Source organism: Natrix helvetica, assembly GCF_964273705.1.
Source record: "Natrix helvetica genome assembly, chromosome: 3".
Classification (NCBI taxonomy): Eukaryota; Metazoa; Chordata; class Lepidosauria; order Squamata; family Natricidae; genus Natrix; species Natrix helvetica.
The window spans coordinates 99,855,938-99,881,183 of NC_138549.1; positions in this window are offsets into that span (position 1 = coordinate 99,855,938).

Below are 25,246 nucleotides of genomic sequence, written 5' to 3' on the forward strand. Positions count from 1 at the left end.
GTTACTGCAAAATCCCCATTTCCTTCAGGTCAGCTGGGACTCGGAAGGCAGGGAATAGATGGGGAAAGGCCAGTCAGAGGTGGTATTTACCGCTTCTCTGAACTACTCAAAATTTTTGCTACCAGTTCTCCAGAACTGGTCAGAACCTGCTGAATATCCCCACTGATTCAGAGGTAGGCACCAATATGTAGACATTTCCAGATTATGGTAAAATGGAGTAAGAAAAATCTGATAAGTGAAAATTCTTCCTTTATTCAACATAAACAGAATCAGTCTGAACAAATTTTAGTTTTCCAGGATCTGCAATGAGACAACTTTTAATAAATGTTATCATTTTATTCATAAACATTGTGGTACACTATATCCCATAAAAATTATCCAACAACTTAAGCATGTATAAATTCAAACGTTCTGATTTTGTTGTTGTTTCGATGAAAAAAGGTCTGTGATCCTGGAGACGGTTATTGCAATAAAAAGTTGATCTCACCTCCACTTCATTGTATGTCCCCAATTATCTTGGCTGCTTCTTCAATTTTAAATTAATGTTGTATTTAATCTTTTATTGTTTTAATCGGTTAGAATGTTGTTTTATTGGATTGTAAGACACCCAGGATCACATGACAGTGAGATGGGAGGCATATAAATTTAATCAATCAATAAATATCTCCTAATCCAAGGTTTCTTCATTGTCTATAAGAATTGAATCACATAGAGAAAGCATATAACTGATGAACAAGTCAGATATCTGTTCCCCCATTTCCTATTTCCGTGTGTAAATGTAACCTAACTTTTCATCTTACTAGATCATTTCTATGGTATAAATTTCACAGATAACTGGGAAAGCAGGAAAAAATAAAACAAGTATTGCTGTGGTGGCACAGTGGTTAGAATGCAGTAAAGCCTTGGTGGCAGTGGTTAGAGTGCAGTACTGCAGGCTACTTCTGCTGACTGACGACTGACTGCAATTTAGCAGTTCAAATCCCACCAGGCTCAAGCTTGACTCAGCCTTCCATCCTTCCGAGGTGGGTAAAATGAGGACCCAGATTGCTGGGGGCAATATGCTGACTCTGTAAACCGTCTAGGGCTCTAAAGCACTATGGGGTGGAATACAAGTCTAAGTGTTAAGTCTCCCAAACTTACTTTTTCCATCACCATTCTTCTCTACTGGCAACTTCAGGGTTGGATTAAATGACAGGATCCCACCAGATTTTAGTTTCTGAACACCCTGGTCTAAGTCTAAGAGCTATTGCTATTGCTATTTCAGGCTAGCTCTGTCCACTTTTGGGCAGTTCAATTTTGATGAGCTCAAGGTTGACTCAGTCTTCTATCCTTCTGAGGTTGTTAAATGAGGACATAGATTGTTGGGGGCAATATGCTGACTCTGTAAACCACTTAGAGCATGCTGTAAAGTTGTATTGCTATTAAACATTAGGCAATTAAAGCAAAATACCAGTTTTGCCATCAAATGGAAGTGGAGAAGACGCCTGTTTTAAGGACAAGCCTTCTGGTGTCCAAAGACAATGGTATTAGCATAAAACAAAAAACAGTTGGAAGGATTAGTTGTCCTAAGATCCAGATATATAAGATATTTCTTTCCATCTGTTAACAAGATGCTTCTGCACCAGCTTTCAGTTTAAGAGTTTTGTGAAAATCAATTGACTGAATCCAAAGAGGTGCTAAGCACCTCTGGTTTCTATCAGCTGAGGAAAGGAAGTTGCAGGTGCTCATCATTATCTCTGAGAAACTGGCCCAGTGACTGGAATGTAGAATGTGACATTACTATTATCTCAAGCACCAAATGCTCCGAACAATTAGCTTCATTTAAGCAGGCAGTCCATTCGCCCAGCGATGTATCACATTTTACACTCGTAACTCCTGTTAGCAGTAATAGGAGTTAACAGCATAAATTCCCCATGAAAGAAGAGATGAATGGACTCTGAGGAGTGAGACATTATGAAATCCTCTGCAATTTTAGCCTGCTCTGAAACCTTCTGATTCAGTGGAAATGCTCTCTTGCTTTGCTAGCAGACATCTGGTCTTTTAAAAAGCCGGTGAGCCAGTGCATCTCTGAAAAATAAAATTGTCAATTATCATGTTAAATGGTGGCTTATTATTGATTCCTAAGTCCAATTCATAATGCAGACCAGGCTTGAGAAATCTTTTGGCTATCATGTGTGTTTTGAAGTATTGATAGGCAGTCTTATAATATTATAAATTCTGCTAGATCTACTTTTTTTAAAAAAAATGTAAAAAGTTGCATGAGTGTTTATCACTATCTCCTATGTACTGCTTACAAATATTAATTTGGTCCATTCAGCTAACCTACAATTTTGAGCTTATAAACAGAGTTGGTCAAAGTATAGTGGAAAATGCAGCCCGAATTCAAAGGAAATAGAGTTTATACTGATATCCAAGGTTTAAAAAGTAAAGGAAGGTTCATGGGCAATTTTTAAAAAAAAATGAGAGACAGCACTGAAGTGAGGCCTTAAAATATAGGGTGTTCTCGGTGTCTGTCTAACCACCCTTAGCAACAATAATTTCAGCTTTGCAGCCTAGGCTGTTATTGGGTAGACTGATTTACATCAAGTATTTCTCTGTACAACCAAGCACTTCTCCATGTCCCTGTTCTTTATCTATATATAAAAATAGCAGGGTGTATGTGTATGTTCCTGCATAACTCTGGGGTGCCTCGAGCAATTTCAAACAAACTTGGTACACAGATGTACCAAGTAACTATGTTCCAGTAACTCTGGAAACAAATAGACTCTCGGAATATGCGTTCTGTTACAATACAGCCTTTTATGCCTTAAAATGGCTTCTACTGTACTGCTGTTAAATGGCTTCCACTATGCAGTTCAGTGGAGTTTCCATGGCAATAAAATGGGGCAAAACTCAGTAACAACTGTCTTGCTTAGCAACATAAATTTTGGTCTCAATTATGGTTGTAAGTGGAGGACTAACTATAATAATAGTAATAATAATAATTTTATTTGATTAGCCGCAACCCTCTCCCGAAGGACTCGGGGCGGCGTACAATCAAGCAGATAAAAAATACACATAAGACAAACATATATACAAAAAACAGAGACATATACATATGTGCATGGAGGAGGATGGACTTAAGTGAAAGACAGTTAAAAAATACAATTTAAAATCCCCTAATAAAATTACCAAATTAAAAAACCCATCAGGAGCGTTACTAAGTTATGGTCGAGCCAGGCCAGCTATTTGGAAAAGGTGGGTCTTGAGCTTGACACGGAAGGAGCGGAGGTCAGTAGTAGTCCTAATATCCGGGGGGAGGTCATTCCACAGGGCTGGGCCCGCCACAGAGAAGGCTCTGCTCCTAGGCGCCGCCCCATGGAACTGTCTGGTAGACGGCACCTGGAGAAGTCCCTCTCTGTGCGAGCGGATGGGTCGTAGGGATGTATGGGGCAGAATACGATCCCGCAGGTAACTAGGTCCTGAGCCATGGAGCGCTTTAAAGATCGTAATCAAAACCTTGAAACGCACTCGATAGACCACAGGGAGCCAGTGCAGCTCGCGCAGGAGAGGTGTCACATGGGAGTACTTGGTACTCCCCATAATCACCCGCGCGGCCGCATTCTGGACCAACTGCAGTCTCCGAGTGCATTTCAAGGGGAGCCCCATGTAGAGAGCGTTACAGTAGTCCAGGCGAGACGTCACCAGCGCATGGGTGACTGTGCGTAAGGCGTCCCGGTCCAATAGGGGGCGCAATTGGCGCACCAGGCGAACCTGGTGGAACGCCCCCCTGGCCACGGCTGTCACATGTTCATCCATGGACAGCCTGGCATCCAGGAGGACGCTCAAATTGCGTGCCCGCTCCACGGGGGCAAGTTGAATGCCCCCAATGGCCAGAGATGGAATTATCTGGTTGAACCGGGGGGCCGGAACCCACAGCCACTCCGTCTTGGAAGGGTTGAGCCTGAGTCGGTTGTCATCCATCCAGACCCGTACGGCTTCCACACACCGGGACATCATTTCGATGGCCTCGTTGGGGTGGTTCGGGGTGGAAATGTACAGCTGAGTATCATCAGCGTACAGATGATATCCCACCCCGAAACCATGGATGATCTCACCCAGCGGCTTCATGTATGTGTTGAACAGGAGCGGCGAGAGGACCGACCCCTGTGGCACCCCACAAGTAAGGGGGCTTAGGGTCGACCTCTGCCCCCCTGCCAACACACGTTGTGTCCGGCCGGAGAGGTAGGAGCTGAACCACCGCAAAACGGTGCCCCGGACCCCCAACCCCTCCAGTCGGTGCAACAGGATACCATGGTCGATGGTATCAAAAGCCGCCGAGAGGTCTAATAGGACCAGGATAGAGGAGCAACCCCTATCTCTGGCCCTCCAGAGATCGTCTACCAACGCGACCAAGGCCGTCTCAGTGCTGTGCCCAGGGCGAAAGCCAGACTGGCGCGGGTCTAGATAATCATTCTCCTCCAGATGTCGTGGGAACTGAGAAGCCACCACACTCTCTACAACCTTCGCCAAAAAGGGAAGGTTGGAGACAGGACGATAATTGGCCAGCTCCGTAGGGTCCAGGGAAGGCTTCTTGAGCAAGGGTCTCACCACCGCCTCTTTCAAGGCGGCTGGGAGAGACCCCTCACCCAACGAAGCGTTCACTAGGCCCAGGAGCCAGTCGCGTGTAACCTCCCAGGAAGCCAGTACAAGCCAGGAGGGACACGGGTCCAGCAAACATGTGGTAGGTCGCAGTCGTCCACGCAATCTGTCCAAATCCTCGATGGCAACCAAGTCAAGCTCCTCCCAAAAAGGTTTCTCAAGACTCGCCACTGGCGTCTCGACTGGGCCACTGAAGGGGACCCAATCCTTCCGGATTTGAGCGACTTTATCCAGCAGATATTTCCCAAACTCCTCTGCTCTACCCTGTAGAGGGGCCTCCCGCGGCCTCTGAAACAGAAGGGAGCGGGACACCCGAAACAGGGCGGCAGGGCGGTTCTCTGCGGATGCAATGAGAGCGGCACAGTATCGACGTTTGGCCGTTCTCAATGCCACTAGGTACGTCCTTAAATGGGCTCGTACCTGTGCTCGGTCCAATTCGGATCGGGAGGATCTCCAACGACTCTCTAGGCATCTCTTGCGGCGCTTCATCACCCTTAGCTCCTCGGTGAACCAAGGAGCCAGGGTGGATCGTTGCCGCCGGAGAGGCCGCAAAGGCGCCACCCGGTTCAAGGCCCCGGTAGTCGCATTATTCCACGCGGCCACCAGGTCCTCTACCCGAGGGCGGGTCAGGGCTGCAGGAGGTGGCCCAAGCTCCGTCTGGAACCTGTCTGGTTCCATTAAGCGCCTGGGGCGGAACCATCTAGTGTTTTCCGGTTCCGCCTCCCCGCAGCGAGGGGTAGCACCAGGGAAGTCAAGTCGGAGGAGTGAGTGATCTGACCATGATAGAGGAGTGATGGTTAAATTCACTCCTCCCAGATCACTCCACCACTGGCGAGAGACAAAAACGAGGTCCAAGGTGTGACCTCCCTCGTGTGTCGGGCCCTGAATCATTTGAGTCAGGTCCATGGCTGTCATGGAAGCCATGAACTCCCGAACCCCCTCTGATGCTTCTCCCACTGACGGCAGGTTAAAGTCCCCCATTACTAAAAGTTTGGGGGTCTCAACCGCCACCGATGAGATTAGCTCGAGGAGCTCAGGCAGGGTCGCTGATGTATGGCGGGGAGCCAGGTATACTATCAGCAGGCCCAACTGCCTCCCAGGGCCCCATTTCACAACAACTATAACTGGGTCCAACCACCTTACTGCTGGTTATCCTACTCTTCTCTTTTTTTCAACTTTTCCCAACTTTAGACCTTCTGTACAGAGTGTTTAACTTACTTTAAAGTTAGGTAAAGTTTACTTTATTTTAAACAACTGTTCAGAGAAAACTAAACTTTTGGTTTATATTATTAGATTGACTTATTATATTCTGTAAGATTGACTCAATAATTTATGTTATGAACTGAATAAGCGATCGAATTAGGAAGCTGGAATTTAAATTGCCTGAAGACTACAAACCTTATACATCCAATTTTCTCAATAATTAGTGAGCATCTCCTTATGCTACTTTACACTAATTGTTCCACAAGCTTATTCAGGATATACCAAGTGACTTTCCCTTCTCCCTTAATTAGTGATCTTGTACAGCTATATGTACTCTGTCCTTTGTTTCAAAGTAGAGTTCCACATTGAAGGAAACAAGTGTTAACTGAAATACAATAGACTTAGGCAGTTATGTTGAAACAGATATAATTAGGGAGATTTTAGGGAAATATTTTAATATACCAAACACTTCAGAACAGGGCACATTTTGAATCTATGGTGGCATCCTGAGAATGCTACAAATGCTACAAAATTTGAGGATTGTCATTTTCTGAAATAGAAAATCATATATTTTTCAATTTTGAATAAAACAATAGATTGCAAAATTGGCTTTGATGGATGAGCAAAAAACAAAACTAGCACTATAACAACAATAACCACAACAGCAACAGCCATGTATCAAATCACTGTACCAAATGTTGCACATTAAGCCAATTTCAAATAATAGTACATCTTTGGATAAAATATTGCAAAACATAAAATTAAATAATCGCTTATGTGATGTTATGTGCTACTGGAACCAATTTCCTGTGTGGCATTTTATTGTGTTGCAGATGGAGTTTTGAGCATTCATAAAGCATGTGGCAGAGGAATGTTATCCCAGAAAGATGTCCTTTTGTGCAATTAGTTAAATTGGATGTAAGGGAGATCAGACTAGACATATAATGAGAATATAGGAAACTTCTCATCCTTAGCAACAACAATCTGCTGGTAGTTATGGTGGTGGTTGTTTGTTTGTTTCAAGCCTAGTATCAACTATGGAAGTGTGGCACATCTAGAAAGCATTAGGTTAAGAAAAGCTAGTTTAGATAATTGACTTGCAGTATTTGCCATTCATATCAACCAAACAACAGTGCAAATCTTCACATGGAGATGTTTTCCCTGGTGGCTTGCAAATATGAATATTTTTTTCACTGATAACAACTCTAGTTCAGATGTCTTTTCCTAAAGCAAAGGAAAGTTTGAATGTTTATCCTAAAGAACTTGTTGATTTTCTTCCATTTCACAAATAAACAAAATGCAGACAAAAACCCAATGCATGAATGCTTCACTTAATATTTGGCTGCTTGGCAGTTATGTAAAAAAGATTCTTCAATGGAAAAAATGGCAACTTGACTAATCACTGAGAGACTTACACCACGTATGTTAGGGATCCAGACGAACAGAGATGAGAGAAACAAAATAGTGGCAATCCACCACTTTCAAGTACTAATGATTCATGAGGGTGAAGGTTTGTTCACCAAGCTTGTGGGTTGGTTTCTGAACATTTCATTACCAGGCTAGGTCACATATCCATACCTAAAGCCCATATAAATAGAAGAACACTGACATGTCCTAAACTCGGTTGAAGATGTTACCTAGCCTGATAATGAAACATTCGGAAAGCAACCCACAAGTTTGGAGAACGAACCTTCACCCTCATCCTATACCCAAGCTATAGATATTCACCATTATTGCAAACTAACGATTCATTCAGCAAAAGTGTAGAGGGTTGCATTTTTTTTCTTCATCCATTTCTCCCCTCGGTTTGCCTCATGTGCTTTCTACGGTCATAACTACAAAGTCTAAACAGGTAGGTTTGCTCTTTTGCCTAAAGTGCAATCCCATTGAAATAAGTGGAACGTACTGAATAAGATTAAATGCCTCATTATACTGAGGTTAAACACAAAGAGCCAGATTGAGAGGAAAGTTGTATCCAGCAGGACTTTTTGAGAAGTAGAATTTGTTAACTGTAATGACTTCTACTACCAGCATTTGAATCCACCCAGAACCTATAATTTTAGCCCATTTTATCAGCAAGAAAAGCAGAATGAAAATGCAGAAAATTAGAATAATCATGTTTTGATAAGAAACAAGTTATACAATTTAGTGGTGTTCAGTTCTGCAGTGTGTACATGATTGAACATTGTAAGACAGCTGATAAAAGATTCATATGACAATGCCTTATTAAAATAAACAAGTTATTCTTTTCACAATAATTTGTTTAGTGGAGTTTCACAGAGCTCCGAACTAGACAAAACAAAACATCTTTGTGAGCTAATTACTTCTAAAATTCTATTAACATAACAATCCAGTACAGCTGTTTACACGGTATTCCTAGTTAGGGCTTTAGTTGCCATGACAACAGAACAATTTTTAAATGAAGCAACTAATGTGGGACTGTTCGTTGAAAACAAAGACACACGATGTAAGCCCCCCTTGTGTTTTTTTTAAAAAACCAAGAATAATAGTGTATAAAATTATTTTACACTTGGCTAAAGTTGCTCAAAGGGTCTTACTCCTCTTAAAACCTGTTGTACAGAGAATAATTGCTTTGGATTAATCAAAAGACTGGCTGCCAAAACCCATCATAAAACTGTGATATTACAATAGGTTTTCGGGAATTGTGTACCAGGATTGTACAGATCCCAAAGTAAATGTTTACATTCAACAGGCCAAGCTGTCAGAGGAAATTGTGGAGTAACATTGACTGGGATTTTCCCAGTGGATAAAACCAGTTTACTATCCCATTGCGAGTTTGTGTACCTAACTCATTCAGTCAACTGAAATTCAACCCTGGGAACATATTGTTCTGTAAAATAAGTTCATCTGAATTTAGCGATTGGTTAAATGGGTTGAACTCCTCTTTGAAAATCAGGAATGTTATTTCTTTTAACAATAACAATCAAAATCATCTTCAGGGAAAATGCACACACAAAAAATAGTCATCCGTTTAGAATATACTGTAGCTGTAAGGGGCTTAGATTCTCTAATTTGCTATCAGGCACAGAATGGTTTAATCACATAAATGATTGATAGTTGTAGTTAAACAGAACATTAGGCTAATGACGTATAAAAATATAGCACAGTTGTTAACTTATGTTGAAGCTGATTTCTTACAGAGATGATGTCACCTTTTATGGAATTTGAAGTGATTCAGAAGTCTCACCATGTCCTGTTCTCTGTCCTTAATCTTTTCAAGACAGATACATGTCAAGCAGTGCCTGGGGTGTCTGTTTATTGATGCCAACTACAACAATAACTTATCTTTGAATATAATATGAGTCTTATGCCAATCAAAATAGAAATTAAAATAAATGGAGCCAGCCACATGTACATTGGGATCCATAATAAAGGATCTTTCGGGAAGATTCCCTTGGTTTTTTACAGGAAGCTATTGTGGTCACTCATTTTGAATGTATTACTTTCAGTTGAATGAGTAATTCAAAAACCATTGGAAGTAATATAATACTGCCTGCTTATGTAGGTAAAACAACTGGAGGCCATTGTAAAAGTATGAGACACAACAGCTACCTCTTTGTCCTCAGGGATACCCAAATGATAGAAGGTGGGTTTATTGTTTTATTTGCTTTTTCTTTTATTAGTTCCTTAAATGCTTCAACAGTAAGGCGGCAGCTGAATTGTAGTCACTGTCATTATGCCTCCTTTTTGAGTGAAACATAGTAGTGACCAAAAGGGATGAGGGGCTTAGCGGTTAACACTCTGGGCTTGTCAACCAGAAGGTCAGCAGTTCAAGACCCAAGTACCACATGATGGTGTCAGTTCCCATTCTTGCTCTACCTCCTGACATCCTAGCAGTTCAAAAGCATGCAAATGCAAGTAGATAAATGGGTGTCACTTTGGAGGTGGGATTAACAGTGTTTTGTGTGTCTCAGCAGATAACCATGCTGGCCATATAGCAATAGCACTTAAGCTTATATAGCACTTCATAGCACTTTACAACCCCCTCTAAGCAATTTACAGATTCAACATATTGCCCCCAACAGTCTGGGTCCTCATTTTACCAACCTTAGAAAGATGGAAGGCTGAGTCAACCTGAGCTGCTCAGAATCAAACTCCTGGAGTAAGCAGTGAGTTAGCCTGCAGTACTGCAATACTGCATTCTAACCATTGTACCACCACAAAAGTGTCTTCAGACAACATCTGTTCCCTCAGCTAAGAAATGGAGATGAGCACCGCTCCCCAAAGGCAGACATGATAGCTCAGGGGAGACCATTACCTCTTTTTCCCCCAGTCATGATCAATGACAACATTTGCCAGCAGAAAGCATTTTCTTCTTTTTCAAGAACGAAAATGTTCTAGAACCATAAACCTACCTATTGCACCAAATATCTTGACTGATAATCACAATTTGCTTTTATTTGCTTTTCCTTCATTTTGCTAATGTGTTATTGCCATTTTTTAAAAAAAAACACATGTATTTTACTAAACTATAAAACAGGGAACACCTTTGTTCCTTGTTTTATAGTTTGAAAGATGCTATTTTTTTCTTGCACAGATGAGTAAAACAACTCAAGACACTTGTTGATTGCCAGATTACCAGGTATGAAATTTGGCAACCTTAGAAGGCATCAGATTAGAGAAGGCTATTTTACCATTTTCAGTAGATTGTGGAGAAAGAGAGGGAGAAAAAAGATCAGTCATTGTTTCTGACTCTAGTAGTGCAAAGTGCTATTTCTTTGAGACATTGTAGAAGGACTACAAAAGAAAGAGCCAAACAGAAGGCAGGAGTGAAACAAACACTACATATGCCCTCGAGCAAACGTTCCCAGTTTGTTCTTCAGAGGAGTTGGCAAGCGGTTTTAAAATTCTGAGACTTTTTTTTTGTCCCAGCAAATCTGGAGAACACCAGACTGAGTACAGCTGTCCCAGAGAAAGCCTGTTCATGTTTGGCAGGCAAAAAACAAAAGGAAAGCAAAGGAGGGAGGCTTAAAAGTATAATAAACCCCCTTGGAGAAATTCAATTGCTTTTCTCCCTTTCTTTTTTCCCCCACCAATGATAGCTTCATTGCAACATTATTTCTTGCAAAGCTTAAGGAGCAATGAGGCCAAGTAGCAGTGGGTGAATGGGACTAAATTGTTCAAATGTATTTAAGCTGAGGAGCCATTATTTGGATGGAAGCTTTCAGTCTTAATTGTTTTCCATAGAAAATGTTCCAGAAAGTACATAAACAAGGAGAAGGCTTGTGGCCAAGAAAACAATAAGGTCAGGTCAAAACCATGTATGAATTTCAGTTATGGTAGAAGCTACAACTAGTGGTAGGTTCCTACCAGTTCAGACCAGTTTGACCGAACTGGTAGTGGTTTGGTGGCCTTGGTGCCTGGAACTGGCAGCGACAAAGGCCTGCCACGTCCCCAAACTGGTGCTCCTGGCGGCCCTGTAAGGGCCGCCATCTTGTTTTTTGCCTCTGCACATGTGCAGAGCAATTTTTATTGCTCTGCACATGCGCATGCATGGCACATCCACAAGCAAACTGGCAGCAGAGACTGCCGGAAACCACCCCTGACTACAACAGACAGAATCATTCTGGAAGGTTGAAGATTTATGTGTGTAACCAATGAAAGTTCTGCCTTGTAGACTTCTTTCTTGGGCTAATAATGTTCTTCTAGTAATGCGCTGCCCCTCCTAAGAATTTTTTTGCCTCACTTTCAAGTCTCAAATATTCTACTTGCATTTTTCATGAGACTTTCTGTAAAGATGTCTTATGGTCCTTGCTGCTCTTGTTGAATTTCTTTGATTTGAGCTCTCTGTCTCAAAATGTCAGATCTTCTGGGACATTTTTCCAAGTCTTTGGTTGATTCTATATAGTTTAATCCCAAACAAACAAATGATATTTCTTTTGGTCATAGAACCTGGACCACTAATTGGACCACCACATTAATCATTTTTAGCAATCACCTTACCCTTTGGGTCGTCAAATTAAAATATAGCTGCATTTGATTCTGCCTGTCCTTACAATTTTCAAACAAATCAGGAATCAGCCATTCTTGTGTTGCTAAACTACAACTCCCAGCATTCTTCACTACTGGGCAGGCTTCCTAAATCTGAGGGGTGTTGTCATTCAGAAACATCTGTGCAGGCCACATATTCCCCACTCATGATAAATTGCTACGTTGGAAGAGAAGTAATTTTGATCATGATTTAAAATTTAAGTCAAAAATTCAACATTTCCACTCGAATAATTGATTTCCTTTAGACAGTTCAATTCATTAGCACTGCAATTTTAAACACACCACCACTAGAAGCCATTTGTGCAGGGTTTTTTCTTTTTTCTTTTTGACATCTACTTTTTAAAGTCTCCCGCATTACAGAAAGCAAAGTACTCCTCGAATGAGTAATTTTGAAGGCCAAGCCTATGATCAGGAATATTTTACAGCTATGGCTGCTGCACTCAGTGAGAATACTGGGACACAACCCAAAAACTCCTCATAAATTCAGACACTCCACGCTTCAGTTCACCAAACTTCACTCCCAACGACATTTGTTCTCTCTCGACAATATGCAGTCTCATCAGCTTAAAATTGAAAATCCTACTGATGCATTTGCTGCTTCCACAATATAATTTTCTCAGCATTTGACCACAGATTTCAGCCAATTTATTCTGAGCTTGAAATGACATGTAAGATGCCCCAATTTACCATAGATTTCAATTCTCTTCTTTAAGCTTTCTCTCTATTTACAGGACAGTAGACAAAGACTCCTGCATATCTCTTAGACTGTGAGGTGTTAGGAATTTATTCTGATCAACCAATTAAGGTACAGTTCTGCATTGAGGTGTGAACAGAACGTTTCATTAAGCAATAACACTGATTTCTTTGCTCATATGCATTAGTGGTATGTTGCAATATTACTACTGCTTTCTTGTGACAAAGTTCTGTTGAATTCAAAGTCAATTTTCATGTGTAAAGATTTTAGACACAGGAGAAAATAAAGTTCCTTTTTTTCCAATTCCTTTTATCCAGTGGTGGGATTCATTTTTTTTTTACTACTGGTTTTGTGGCCGTGGCTTGGTGGGTGTGGTGTGTCTTGGTGGGTGTGACATGGCATGGTAGGCATGGAATGGGGAGGATACTGTCAAATCTCCATTCCCACCCCACTCCAGGGGAAGGTTACTGCAAAATCCCCATTTCCTCCCAATCAGCTGGGACTTGGGAGGCAGAGAATAGATGGGGGCAGGGCCAGTCAGAGGTGATGTCTACTGGTTCTCCGAACTACTCAAAATTTCTGCTACTGGTTCTCCAGAACTGGTCAGAACTTGCTGAATACCACTTCTGCTTTTACCTCAGTGATAGATCTCTAAAGCTGGAGGGGGGAATTTTCAAATATTTTCAAACATATGTATTTTTAAGCATTGCTGCTTTGATTATAATTTTTTTCTTCACTCCGTATTTCAAAGTGTTGATAGCTATTGAATCTTTTAAATGTCAAAACCCAAATGCCATTGCAAGACAGTCATCCACATTCTCTACAGAACAATCCTAAAAGGAAAACTTAATTGCAGTCTTATTCCATTGATTTCTGTCTTATTATGATTTACTAAATTCCATTATCATCAGCTGGCAAAGGTGGGTTTGTATGCTCTTCTCTTCCAGTAAGCCATAATTATTTTAATTTGGTAAAATATTTTTGCACTGCTTGATTCTCAGCCATTTGACTAGGCTATGTTCCCTTCTTCCCTCCCTCTTCCTCTTCATCATACCTCATGGATTTTCTGCTCCAGAGTTCATAGAAAGGAGTTGACAATGTACTATTGCTCCCAACCTGGTTGTATTTCCATCCGAAGAAGCCTAAAGGCCTATCTCTTGAAACAGCTGCTTCTCTTGCTTAATAGCCATAATTCAAACATGAAAATGAAATGCTTATTCTTAGGACTGCTAAGATTGAGATTGTGTAAAAGGTAGTTTCAGCAAATCACAAGACCATGTAACTCATCAAATTGCAGTCAGGGCAACAGTTGGAGGAACGGTAAGAAAAAGAACTTTATTGAAGAAGCAGACATAAAAGAAAGCCAAGAGAAAACAGACTGGCAAAATGAAGCAGATACGTTGCAAAGCAAGAATGAAACTGTAGGTTCCATAGTAATAGTTTCCAAGCCTGAACATTAGTGTAACAAGTATACACTGGATTCTTAGTTTGCTTATTCTGCCTTTCCCTTGTCATTTTAATGAATATGTGTTGTAACTCTTCTTATAAAAAAGAAAAGAAAATTCTCCAAGTTAAACTTCTAAATATTTTAAATTTTTCCCTTCCCTTCTTTCTTCTTTTTCTAAAGTACCTATTTAAAAAAAGTTCACTATGGTTCAGCACAGAACTGGATGCCTTTAAGGGAAATGCAAGCAAGATTATCTGCCTTCTCTTTGCATCCTACCTAAAGTCTCAAAAAGATTATCGGGGTTTTTCCCCTCCCTCTGAATTCAATCCACAAAATAATTTATTTCAATAGGACTCGTACTGGACCTGAGCTCAGTGGATTGTCTTCTTAATCTTCTTTTCTCTGAGTCAAATATACCACTTCCTTCAGCCCCACTTATGTGTCTTGCATTGTAAACCCTTGCTAAATCTTTTATCAACTATGTTATTGTGCACAGAATCTTCTTCACTGAATCTTCTCCATAATCCTAAAATCCTTCTCAGCAATATAACTACCTTGTCATTTAGGCTTTCTCTTTCTTTGTGTTTGTGTAGTTGGATTTCCCAAACGATGTATATGAACACCTTCCAAGTGTATAGAAGTCTGCAAAGTTCCTCATCTTCTGTTGTTTTGAAGCCAACAGCCTGCAAATAGTCTGCATTTATATGATGTTAGTTCTTGAAATGACAGCATTCTTTTAATACACATCCTCAGCTGCTTGTCATAATTGTGTGGTATCTGTATCATCCTAACATCTGGATGCACAGCTGTTTTTTGGGGAGGGGTGTAAATATGCCTTTGACCATCAAATGGCATGTCAAGGAACAGGCAAATATGATCCAGACATGACCAAAGCCCAGGCAAACCAGTGGATAGAGCCCAGACAAAAACCTACACTTGGTTTAATTCCAAGAAAATATCAATTGAGGTGTAGTTAATACAAAACAGTCAACTATAGTTAATGAAATTGTTCCTTGCTTTTTAAAAATAATGTATCTTCCACATTAAGGCTATCTATACTTGGTGGCATCTAGCTCAAGAGTTACACTTGGGAGTTTGTTGGTCCCAAATTGAGCCTTGTTCTTCTTACTTTGCATGCTAGGAGCATTGCACAAGTGCTCATGACATTTTTGAACAAACAGATCCTATCAGTAATTCCTTAGGCTATCTGCCTTTCCTGTAATTAAAGTTCATTGATTTATGTATTCTTTACTGTAAGCTAATCAAAGGTGTTGCCTTCCTACAGTCTATGAAGTTTGGAGAGTTCTAAATGCATACAAATACTTTCTCAGCTAGAAAGTACCTGGTCACACAATAAGGGTACCTTTAAATTGTCCAAGGGCGTAACCATGGTAGAAAAATCTGGTCTAATCCTGAAACAATGCCATTTCACAGTAGAATAACAGTTTAAATCAGGACTGTACAACGTTGGCAATTTTAAGACTTGTGAATAGCATGGCTAGCTGAGGAATTCTGGCAAGTGAGGTCCATAAGTCTTAAATTTGCCAAGGTTGGACAAATGGTTGAATATATTTTACTACTAGAAGTTATTTTTAGTCAGCATTACATTTCTAATGTTTGTCTTGTAATTTAATTTGTTTTGCATTTAATCAGACTCAGGTAGTGAGTTACCCTAAGATACAAGACATTCCACTTTCTGGATGAAAGGCTATCAACATACCTGAAGTTTATCTGAAAAGTTTATATCAGAGGCAAAAGACTGAATCTTACTATAGATTTGATTTGATTTTATTTTATTAAATTTATAAACCGCTCCCTCTCCCCGAAGGGACTCGGGGCGCTGTACAATCAAAAGTTAAAAACACCATATACATATACATAAACATTTACATAGAGGAGGCATCAAAACCCATAAAACCAATTACATAAAATCTGTACAATACTGATGAAAATAAAAACAACATTAAAATCTACCCCAGAATTTAAAATAACTGCCAGGAGGATTAAAGGATAAAACTATAATTGGGCCAGGCCGGCTAATTGGAACAGGTGGGTCTTGAGTTTCTTGCGGAAGGAGCGGAGATCAGTGGTGGTTGTAATATCGGCGGGGAGGTCATTCCAGAGGGCTGGGCCCATCACAGAGAAGACCCTACTCCTGGGCGCCGCCCGCTGGCATTGCTTAGTGGATGGCACCCGGAGGAGTCCCTCTCTGTGAGAGGTCATCAAGGTGGGCCCTTGAAAGGGCGGAGGGCCATACCTGCGAGAGGGAGGACTCTCGCAGCAGGAGCAGGTCTGACCTCAAATATATAATGATCTTATAAATTGCAACAGGGCCAAAGCTCGTTACTGGATGCTGTCGATGTTAGCATAAGTTAGCAAGCCAGGGTTCCATGCGAAAGAGGATAACAGGTGCCAATAGTCCACATCCTAGATGGAAGGGATGGTAAGCCGGTCAGCTCGTCTATAGATGGGGGCTGGGAGGCAGATTAGTAGTGGGCGGTAGGGGGCAGATAGCCCATAGTTGGTAATTGATGAGTGAGCGGAGGAGGCAGATGGACAGTAAAACGGCAGGGGTAAGAATACCAAAACCTCCGGCGCAGACCTCCAGTGTCTCGTCCCCATGGCCTGCCTCCGCCACGAGTGGCCCTCCACCTGCTCGGCGACCCACAGCCATTGCTCCTGGCCCGAGCGCCACTCCGGCCGGCCTACGATCCTCCTGCCAGCCTTCCATCGGCCTCCGGCGCCTCGGGCCTCGTTCCGCCCTCCCACGGCCCTCAAACGGCCCTTGCCAGGCTTCCCGCTGGTTTGAAAACTCACAGCGGCTGGAAATTTGGCGTTTGGCATCTCCAGTCGCCATCGGCGCCGCCATCGCCGCTCGGGTCGCCGGGTCAAGTGCCATCGCCGCTCGGGTCGCTTGGGTCGCCGCCACCGCTCCCTTCTCATTCCTCCGCCGCACGGGCCATCGCCGTCCCTCCGCCGCTCAGGCCTTTGCCGACCCAAACCGCCAGTCTCCATCTCCAGCTGGCACATTCTCCTCCTTCCCCCTGGCTGTCCGACCACCCTGGAGGACCAACTCGGGTCCTAGAAAAAGCCAGGGTGGTCGTTAACTGGATTCCCGGCCCTCAAGATGGAAAAGAGGGCCGGCAGCATCCCTGCCCCGTCAAAGAGCCCCCATAGTCATGCGGAGCTCAGAGGCAGACCTCCATTTCCCCAGGAAACTCCTCCTCCTTTTTTTTGATAGAGATCAAAGACAAGTAAGGTAAATTAATTGATACATGTACAAACTGCTGCAGAATGTATTTAACTTTTGCTGATAATTATCACTTAATTTTACCTTCTTCTGGTGCTCTGCTCATTTTTTTGCTTGTATATTAGAGAAAAATTCATTTTTCAAGAAGCTTATGTGATTTTTATGAATCTCGGGTTTCAAACCTACTTCCAAGCTTTCTAATAGCGTATTGTAAACAAACATTAAGAAGTCCTTTGTTTACAAACTGGGATTCTCATCTTGATTTTCTCTTTTAATTTCTGATATTAATTGGAATGTTTTGGAATGCCTATCCAGGCCTTGAGGATCATATGAGACTTAGTCTCTTGGCAAAATATAATTGTTTTCTTATATAATCTGATCAGTTTTGATCCCAGTGTGAAGCAGAAGGTTTTCCAACTGCCTTCACTTTGCAAATTTCCACCTTCAAATCTTGAGTCCAATCTCACCAGCTTTCTTTGAACATCAAAAACCTCTAGCAATAATAATAATAATAATAATAATAATAATAATAATAATAATAATAATAATAATAATAATAATAATAATAATAATAATATTTTTTAATTTATTAGCCGCTCCCTCTCCAAAAAGGACTCGGGGCGGCGTACAATAAAACATATAACACATAAAAACATATGTGCAAACACATAAACAGCAAATCCACACATATACAAAGACATACATGCACGGAGGAGGTAACAATGACATCACATTAAGAATGTTAAAAAATCAGCCATTAAAATACCCCTTAATGATAACACAATTTAAAATTTAAAAGGACTGTCAGGAGGAATAAGAAAAAACTACGGTTAAGCCAGGCCAGATAATTGAAAAAGGTGGGTCTTAAGCTGTACATGGAAGGAGCAGAGATCGGAAGTAATCCTGATGTCACGGGGGAGGTCATTCCAAAGGGCTGGGCCCATCACAGAGAAGGCTCTGCTCCTGGGTGTCGCCCCCCGACACTGTTTAGTGGACGGCACCCAGAGAAGTCCCTCTCTGTGTGGGCGGATTGGTCGTAGGGATGTATGGGGCAGGATGCGATCCCGCATGTAACTAGGTCTTGTGCCATGAAGCGCTTTAAAGATCGTAATCAAAACCTTGAAACGCACTCGATAGACTACAGGAAGCCAGTGCAGCTCACGCAGGAGAGGTGTTACAGGGGAGTATCTAGTCCTCCCCATAATCACCCGCGCGGCCGCATTCTGGACCAACTGCAGTCTCCGAGTGCATCTCAAGGGAAGTCCCATGTAGAGAGCATTGCAGTAGTCCAGGCGAGACGTCACCAGCGCATGGGTGACTGTTCGTAGGGCATCCCGGTCCAATAAGGGGCGAACCTGATGGAACGCCCCCCTTGCCACGGCTGTTACATGGTCATCCATGGACAGCCGGGCATCCAGGAGGACGCCCAAATTGCACACCCGTTCCACGGGGGCCAGTTGCTCGCCCCCGATGGCCAGAGATGGAAGCAACTGGTTGAACCGGGGGGCCGGAAGCCACAGCCACTCCGTCTTGGAAGGGTTGAGTTTTAGTCGGTTGCCATCCATCCAGACCCGTACGGCCTCCAAACACCGATGACCTCGTTGGGGTGGTTCGGGGTGGAAATGTACAGCTGAGTATCATCAGCATACAGATGATATCCCACCCCAAAGCCACGGATGATCTCGCCCAGCGGTTTCATGTATGTGTTGAACAGGAGAGGCGAGAGCACCGACCCCTGTGGCACCCCACATGTGAGGGGGCTCAGGGTCGATCTCTGCTCCCCTGCCAACACACGTTGCGTTCGGCCAGAGAGGTAGGAGCCAAACCACCATAGAACGGTGCCCCTGACTCCCAACCCCTCTAGCCGGTGCAACAGGATACCATGGTCGATGGTATCGAACGCCGCAGAGAGATCAAAGTACATTCACAAGCCTAAAAGAGGGCATTGAACATTTTTGTGTTCCATTAAATAGCATTTAAAAAAAACCAAAATGATACATAACTTAAATATTTTAATCAAAAAAGATTCAAATTTCAGTATAAGAAGCCTTTCGGATGGAAAATAAAACTCTTTGAATTCTGGTCAATTTGTATATGTGACTTTTTTTGGGGTGGAGGTGTTAGACAAAATTAAATCTTCAGGCAAAAATACTTAATATGCCTATCCTAAAACATTGATCAGATTGTTATTAGAAGACAGAGTTTTCAATTTGTCAATCTAACTCTTCTCTTTCAGTCCTTGTCCCATATTAAGAAGTGGGGGAGAAAGTGAAACATTTGGTTAATTTTCAGACATGCTGATTTGCCCCTTAATGATCTCAATTCAGTTTAGATTGCTTATAGAGATTTTACATCATCTCATGGAACAGCAAAAGCAATACAAAATGGACTGATTTGACTTGAGATTTGGGAGTGTACTAAAACCGTACATCCATAGCAATTAATTATAACTCAATCCTATATTACCCTGTAGGGAGAAATGATAGTTTCTTATCAAGTGTTTTTTCTGAACCATGAACCAAAATTATATTGCAAGAAACATCAGAATATATCAGTTTTAAATCTTATAAAATTATTTCCTTAGTATTAGAGGGATGGATGATAGAGAGATAGAGGGATAAATAGATATTCTAAAAGCATCAGTGTTTATATTTTCTTGTTTGCTTTTCTCATTTCTGGGCCGTATACCATTGCTGGTTTCAGAAGTTAAAAGCTCCCTATTCTTCCCATCCCACCCCAAAAAAACATATTTGGTCATTCTTTTTTTAAAGGAAATTAAACTGATTGTCTTTGTTCTTTGATTTGATCAGATATAGAATATTAAAATTATCACATACAAAAGTGAATGAAAAGAGTAATGTAAAGAGCTTCATTTAATCTTATAGTAACTAAAGCATAGTCTCTTTACAATTAATTTTGTTTACATTAGAATAAAATGTAAACTTCAAAATTAAAGATAACATTTTTCCAAAGAATCAATTACATAGGAATAAACACTGAGATTTGAATATATTGATGAACTAAATTATCTTTACAGAATCATGTTGAATGCTATCAGTATTCACTTTTCCCTTTGCCTGGACTATCTTGGAAACTCAACAACTATTCAATCAATACTTTTCTTGAAATATCTTCCTTTTTCAGCTTCTACATATTGAAAACTAGAGCCAGAGCCCAATTCTGTGGGCTGTGATTTAGCTATGAACAAACTCACATTTAAATTTTCCTTCCCTGTCAATTTTGTTTTTAAATTACAATGTAATTTAAATACAATTCAATGAACTCTATTTTGGAAAATAGCTACAGAAAGAACCTGTGATTTGTTTCAACTTTATTTCTCTGTCAATTTTGGATGACACAATATTCTTATGGTTTACTCTGTATAGTATGTGTGTGGGGAAAAGATCCTAGGTGTATTTATTGCAAAATACTGGTTATCAAGGGTTAGGTTACCCAAACAACTGTATAAAAAGTCCTATATATTTATATATAATATACAAATAATCCCCATCCCGGAGATAAACTACTTTCAAAAGTAGCAAATGATAGGGACCTTACTTACATGGCAGAGTCTGGCATCACAATTTTTTAACATTCATGCATATACTTGGTTTTTTAGAATGTCTCATCTACATATCAGTTCAAATCAAAACACAAACATAGTTAATATGTGGCAGGAGTTCATGACGCAAATTGTCAAATTGTTGAAAAACAATCTTGCTTAATATTTTAAATAAATATTACATCAATTTTAATTAAAAAAATACAACTGAACTTTGTCGTGTCTCTTCTCATTTCTTTGAGGGAAATCCTATCCCAGTATCATTCAAAGGTATTCAAAGGCAAAGTGGATTTCTTGGGCACCCCCATCTTTGTCGTTTTAAAAAATGTTTCCGAAGTATCATGATCACTTGAAGTGTTAATACCACTTTATAATGCCTTGGTAAGGCCACACTTGGAATACTGCATTCAGTTTTGGTCACCATGATGTAGAAAAGATGTGGAGACTCTAGAAAGAGAGCAGAGAAGAGCAACAAAGATGATTAGGGGACTGGAGACTAAAACATGAAGAACAGTTGCAGAAACTGGGTATGTTTAGCTTAAGAGAAAGAAGGACTAGGGGAGACATGATAGCATTGTTCCAATATCTCAGGGGGTTGCCACAAAGAAGAGGGAGTCAAACTATTCTCCAAGGCACTTGAGGGTAGAACAAGAAGCAATGGGTGGAAACTAATCAAGGAGAGAAGCAACTTAGAACTGAGGAGAAATTTCCTGACAGAACAATTAATCAGTGGAACAGCTTGCTTCCAGAAGTTGTGAATGGCCCAACGCTGGAAGTCTTTAAGAAGATGTTGGCTAGCCATATGTCTGAAACGGTATAGGATTTTCTGCCTAGGCAGGGGGTTGGACTAGAAGACTTCCAAGGTCCCTTCCAACTTTGCTATTGTATTGTATTATCTCAGCAGTTGCATTGTGAAAATGTTTATACTGTTTGCTTAATAACTGATAATGTGGCTGTAGTGTATTGATGTTCATGGCCTTTTCAGTTCACCCATTATTGTCACTCTCTTTTCTTTTCCCACCATTAGCTTTTGGGAAATTCCCAGAGACTTCTGCTCATTCCAAAATCAATTTGAACTGTCAGTTACACATTGCCTTGAACCAAATAAGTCATTATAGATGTTAATAAAATATTCACTGAATCGATCCATGTTTACATGTGACTTTCAATTCTTATTCTCTTTAGAATCCGTCGTAACACACTAGGTCCAGGAGCCGCTTTGACACAACATTTATGTTTCTTTTTCTTTTGTATTTCAAAGCTTTTAATGCTATTTCAAAATACAGCAAATACTGTAGGTTGGCAAATATTTAAACTTAAATTCTTAAATATTATAACAGAGGTGTGTGTGTGTGAGAGAGAGAGAGAGTGATATTTCTTCCTGGAACTATGCAAAATTCCCAAGCTCTTGGAAGTTCTTGGAACAGGAATCTATACCAACAGGCCTGCAAAAATTAAAAAGGGATCAAAGTTAATTTCTCCTTTGGACGTTCCACTAAACCAGCTTGCTGAAAGAAAATCAACAATGTGCAATATACACAGCATCTCATCTGAACTTGTTTAATCAAGTGTTCCCCAGTTAGGATCTAGCCAATCATCTTCTTTTGGTGGGTGGGGATCGGCTGGAACCACTCAGTTGTTACATAATCCCAGCAATAAATTCTACATGCCTTGCTGCTGTTACATTAATATCCTGTCTTTCTTTTGGGAGTTTAAGGTGAATTACATAAAGGTATATTTTACAATTGTCTACATTTGCATCCCTTTCTTTTAAGAGAAACTACTTGTTTGCTTGAATAAGTGCTTCCCTCGATTAGAAAGAAGAGAAATCTGATCTTAGTCTTGGTCACAAATTCATCCAAAGACTCCATCAATTTAGCAAAGCATGTAATATGTTTTGTTAGGCTTTTTATTATCTGTGGTGCAATTCATTCTGTGGACATCTACATTGCACTACCACATCCTTTTGTCTCTATATGTGTATTTTTCTGTGTGGGTGTGTTTTACTCTTTCTTATCCTTTAGATTTGACTATTTGAATATGGTCTGGAGTGTGTGGGGGTATCTGCATGTACTATATTATTACTTTTACACCTACACTATTTCCATTAAATACAATAATTGTATTCTTTCCTTCCAGTTTAGTAGCAGATCAACTCAGCCAGTGCATATGGATCAGATGAAAAATCATAACAAAATCAGAAAAGACAAACAAAATTACTTTGAAGCCCCTTTTAATTAAACAAATTAAAAGACATGGAAAGACCTAGTGGTTAAGGATCTGGGCTAAAACTATGGAGAGCTGCTGTAAGTTCTTCTCATCCTTAAAATTTCATTGGAAATTTGGGACAAGTTATTTGGCCTGTTCTGAGGATAGGTTAGAAGAGAAAGTACTACAGGTAGACTTCAATTTTCAACAGTTCATTTAGTGACCATTCAAAGTTACAAAAGCATTGAAAAAGTGACTCATGACCATTTTTCACACGAGCGTTGTAGTGTCCCTAAGGTCATGTTATCAAAATTCATAAGCTTGGCAACGGGTTCATATTTATTATGGTTGCAGTGTCCTGGGGTCAAGAGATTCCTTTTTTGCAGCCTTCTGACAAGCAAAATCAATGGGGAAGCCAGATTCACCTACCAACGGTGCAATCAACTTAACAACTGCAGTGATTCACAACTGGGGCAAGGAAGGTTGCAAAATAGGGCAAAATTCACTTAACAAATGTCTCACTTAACAAGAGAAATGTTGGGCTCAATTGTAGTTGTGAATTGAGGACTAGCTGTATGCAAGAAAAATAGGATATGCAGCTAACAAATTTGAAAAACAGAATCCAAGTAGCAGAACATGTGCTTCAAATCTTGCTCAGTAAAATTGAAAAATCATTTAAAGGCATCGTGGGGATAAGTGATAAAGCAAAAACTGTTTTCTTTATTTGCATCTGTTTATTGCTACTTTGGAGAGCTACTATATCATCACACACACACACACACACACACACACACACTAACCTGCTGTATATAGCTCAACAGCCTGTTGGGATCAGTTTGCAAAACCCTTTGCTGATAAAATTGATGGTATTTAATCTGACTTGGACATGACTGTTGTGACATTTCTTGAGCAAGGATCTGAATGTGCAACTTCTCCAGCGAGATTGGATCAGTTTCAATTACTTCCCGCAAAGGAAGCATAAGAATTGCTTTTCATATCATGCCAGCCAACCTCACAGATTATGTGTGTGTGTGTGTGTGTGTTTTGTGTCTACATGTTTGTATATGTGGCACACTGTAAGTACGGAACACCTTTTTCATATTCAGCATATTTAGGCTGCTTGTATTTATAGTATACTATGACATTGACTGATCAATGTGAAAATTCTACCTTTAGGTTTTGTGAATCAAATTTCACTTGATTGATTTCATTCAAAATCCCAGCTATTGCTTTTTAAAGCCCAACATGGCTTAGATTCGGGCTATTTGAGGAAGCGGCTCTTTTCATATGATGCACATCTGATCATCTGAGAAAGTTTCTCTACAAAGCTCAGCTGGTTACAATTCTGGATCATGTCTTTCCTGTTTTTGCCCCAGTTATTCAGAATTCATTCACCAGGAAACTGAAAGGTCTAATCCTTTTATTACTATTTTTATTATTGGTTCATTCAACAGTCAGCCAGATGTTCTGACTGGATTTGGTATTTTTATCCACCCATCAAGTCCCCCTCAAGGACCTGCGATAAGCAAGTGTGGATGTTTAGTGCTGATATTATTTGCTATCATTATTGCCATTGAAAAATAACTTTTAGCCAGCATTTAACTACCGCTTGGTTTATATAGCTTCTGTTTATTGTTTTAACAGATTTTGACTTTGCTTTTACCAGAAACTTCAGTATTTGACCCTAAAGCAACAAGAATAAATCAGTAAACAAATGTAGCCTTCAGGAACTTGATCTTTTGTAAGTGAAAAGGATTACTGTCCTTTTTCTAGATTAAATATATACAGATGGTTTGATTTTATGTACAAAGAAGGAGTAGAATAGAACAAGGAACAGATGGGCTTTTGTATTTGAAATGTTGAAAGGTAATCATATATAAACTTAGAAATAAACAAACGCAACATTTTGTTTTCATTAAATGTAGAGGGAAAAATGTTTACATTTTCCCAGCAAAACCTCTCATTTGCTGTTTATAATAAGGTTTTCAGTGTACAAGTAGATGATAGGTGCAAATGCTTACACTGTCTGTGTTTTATAGCTTGGCCCAATAATGAGTAGTGCAAGATAGATTGGCCTTAAATGATGATAATGATGTTATCCATTCAGTGGTGTTCACCTCTTGGTGATTCTATGGGCCAGATCTCTACACATCTTCCGATCTTGCACTATCTCTTTGATTTGTTCCATGTTCTGGCAGGTGTCAGCTTTGATGGTGTCCAGCCACTATG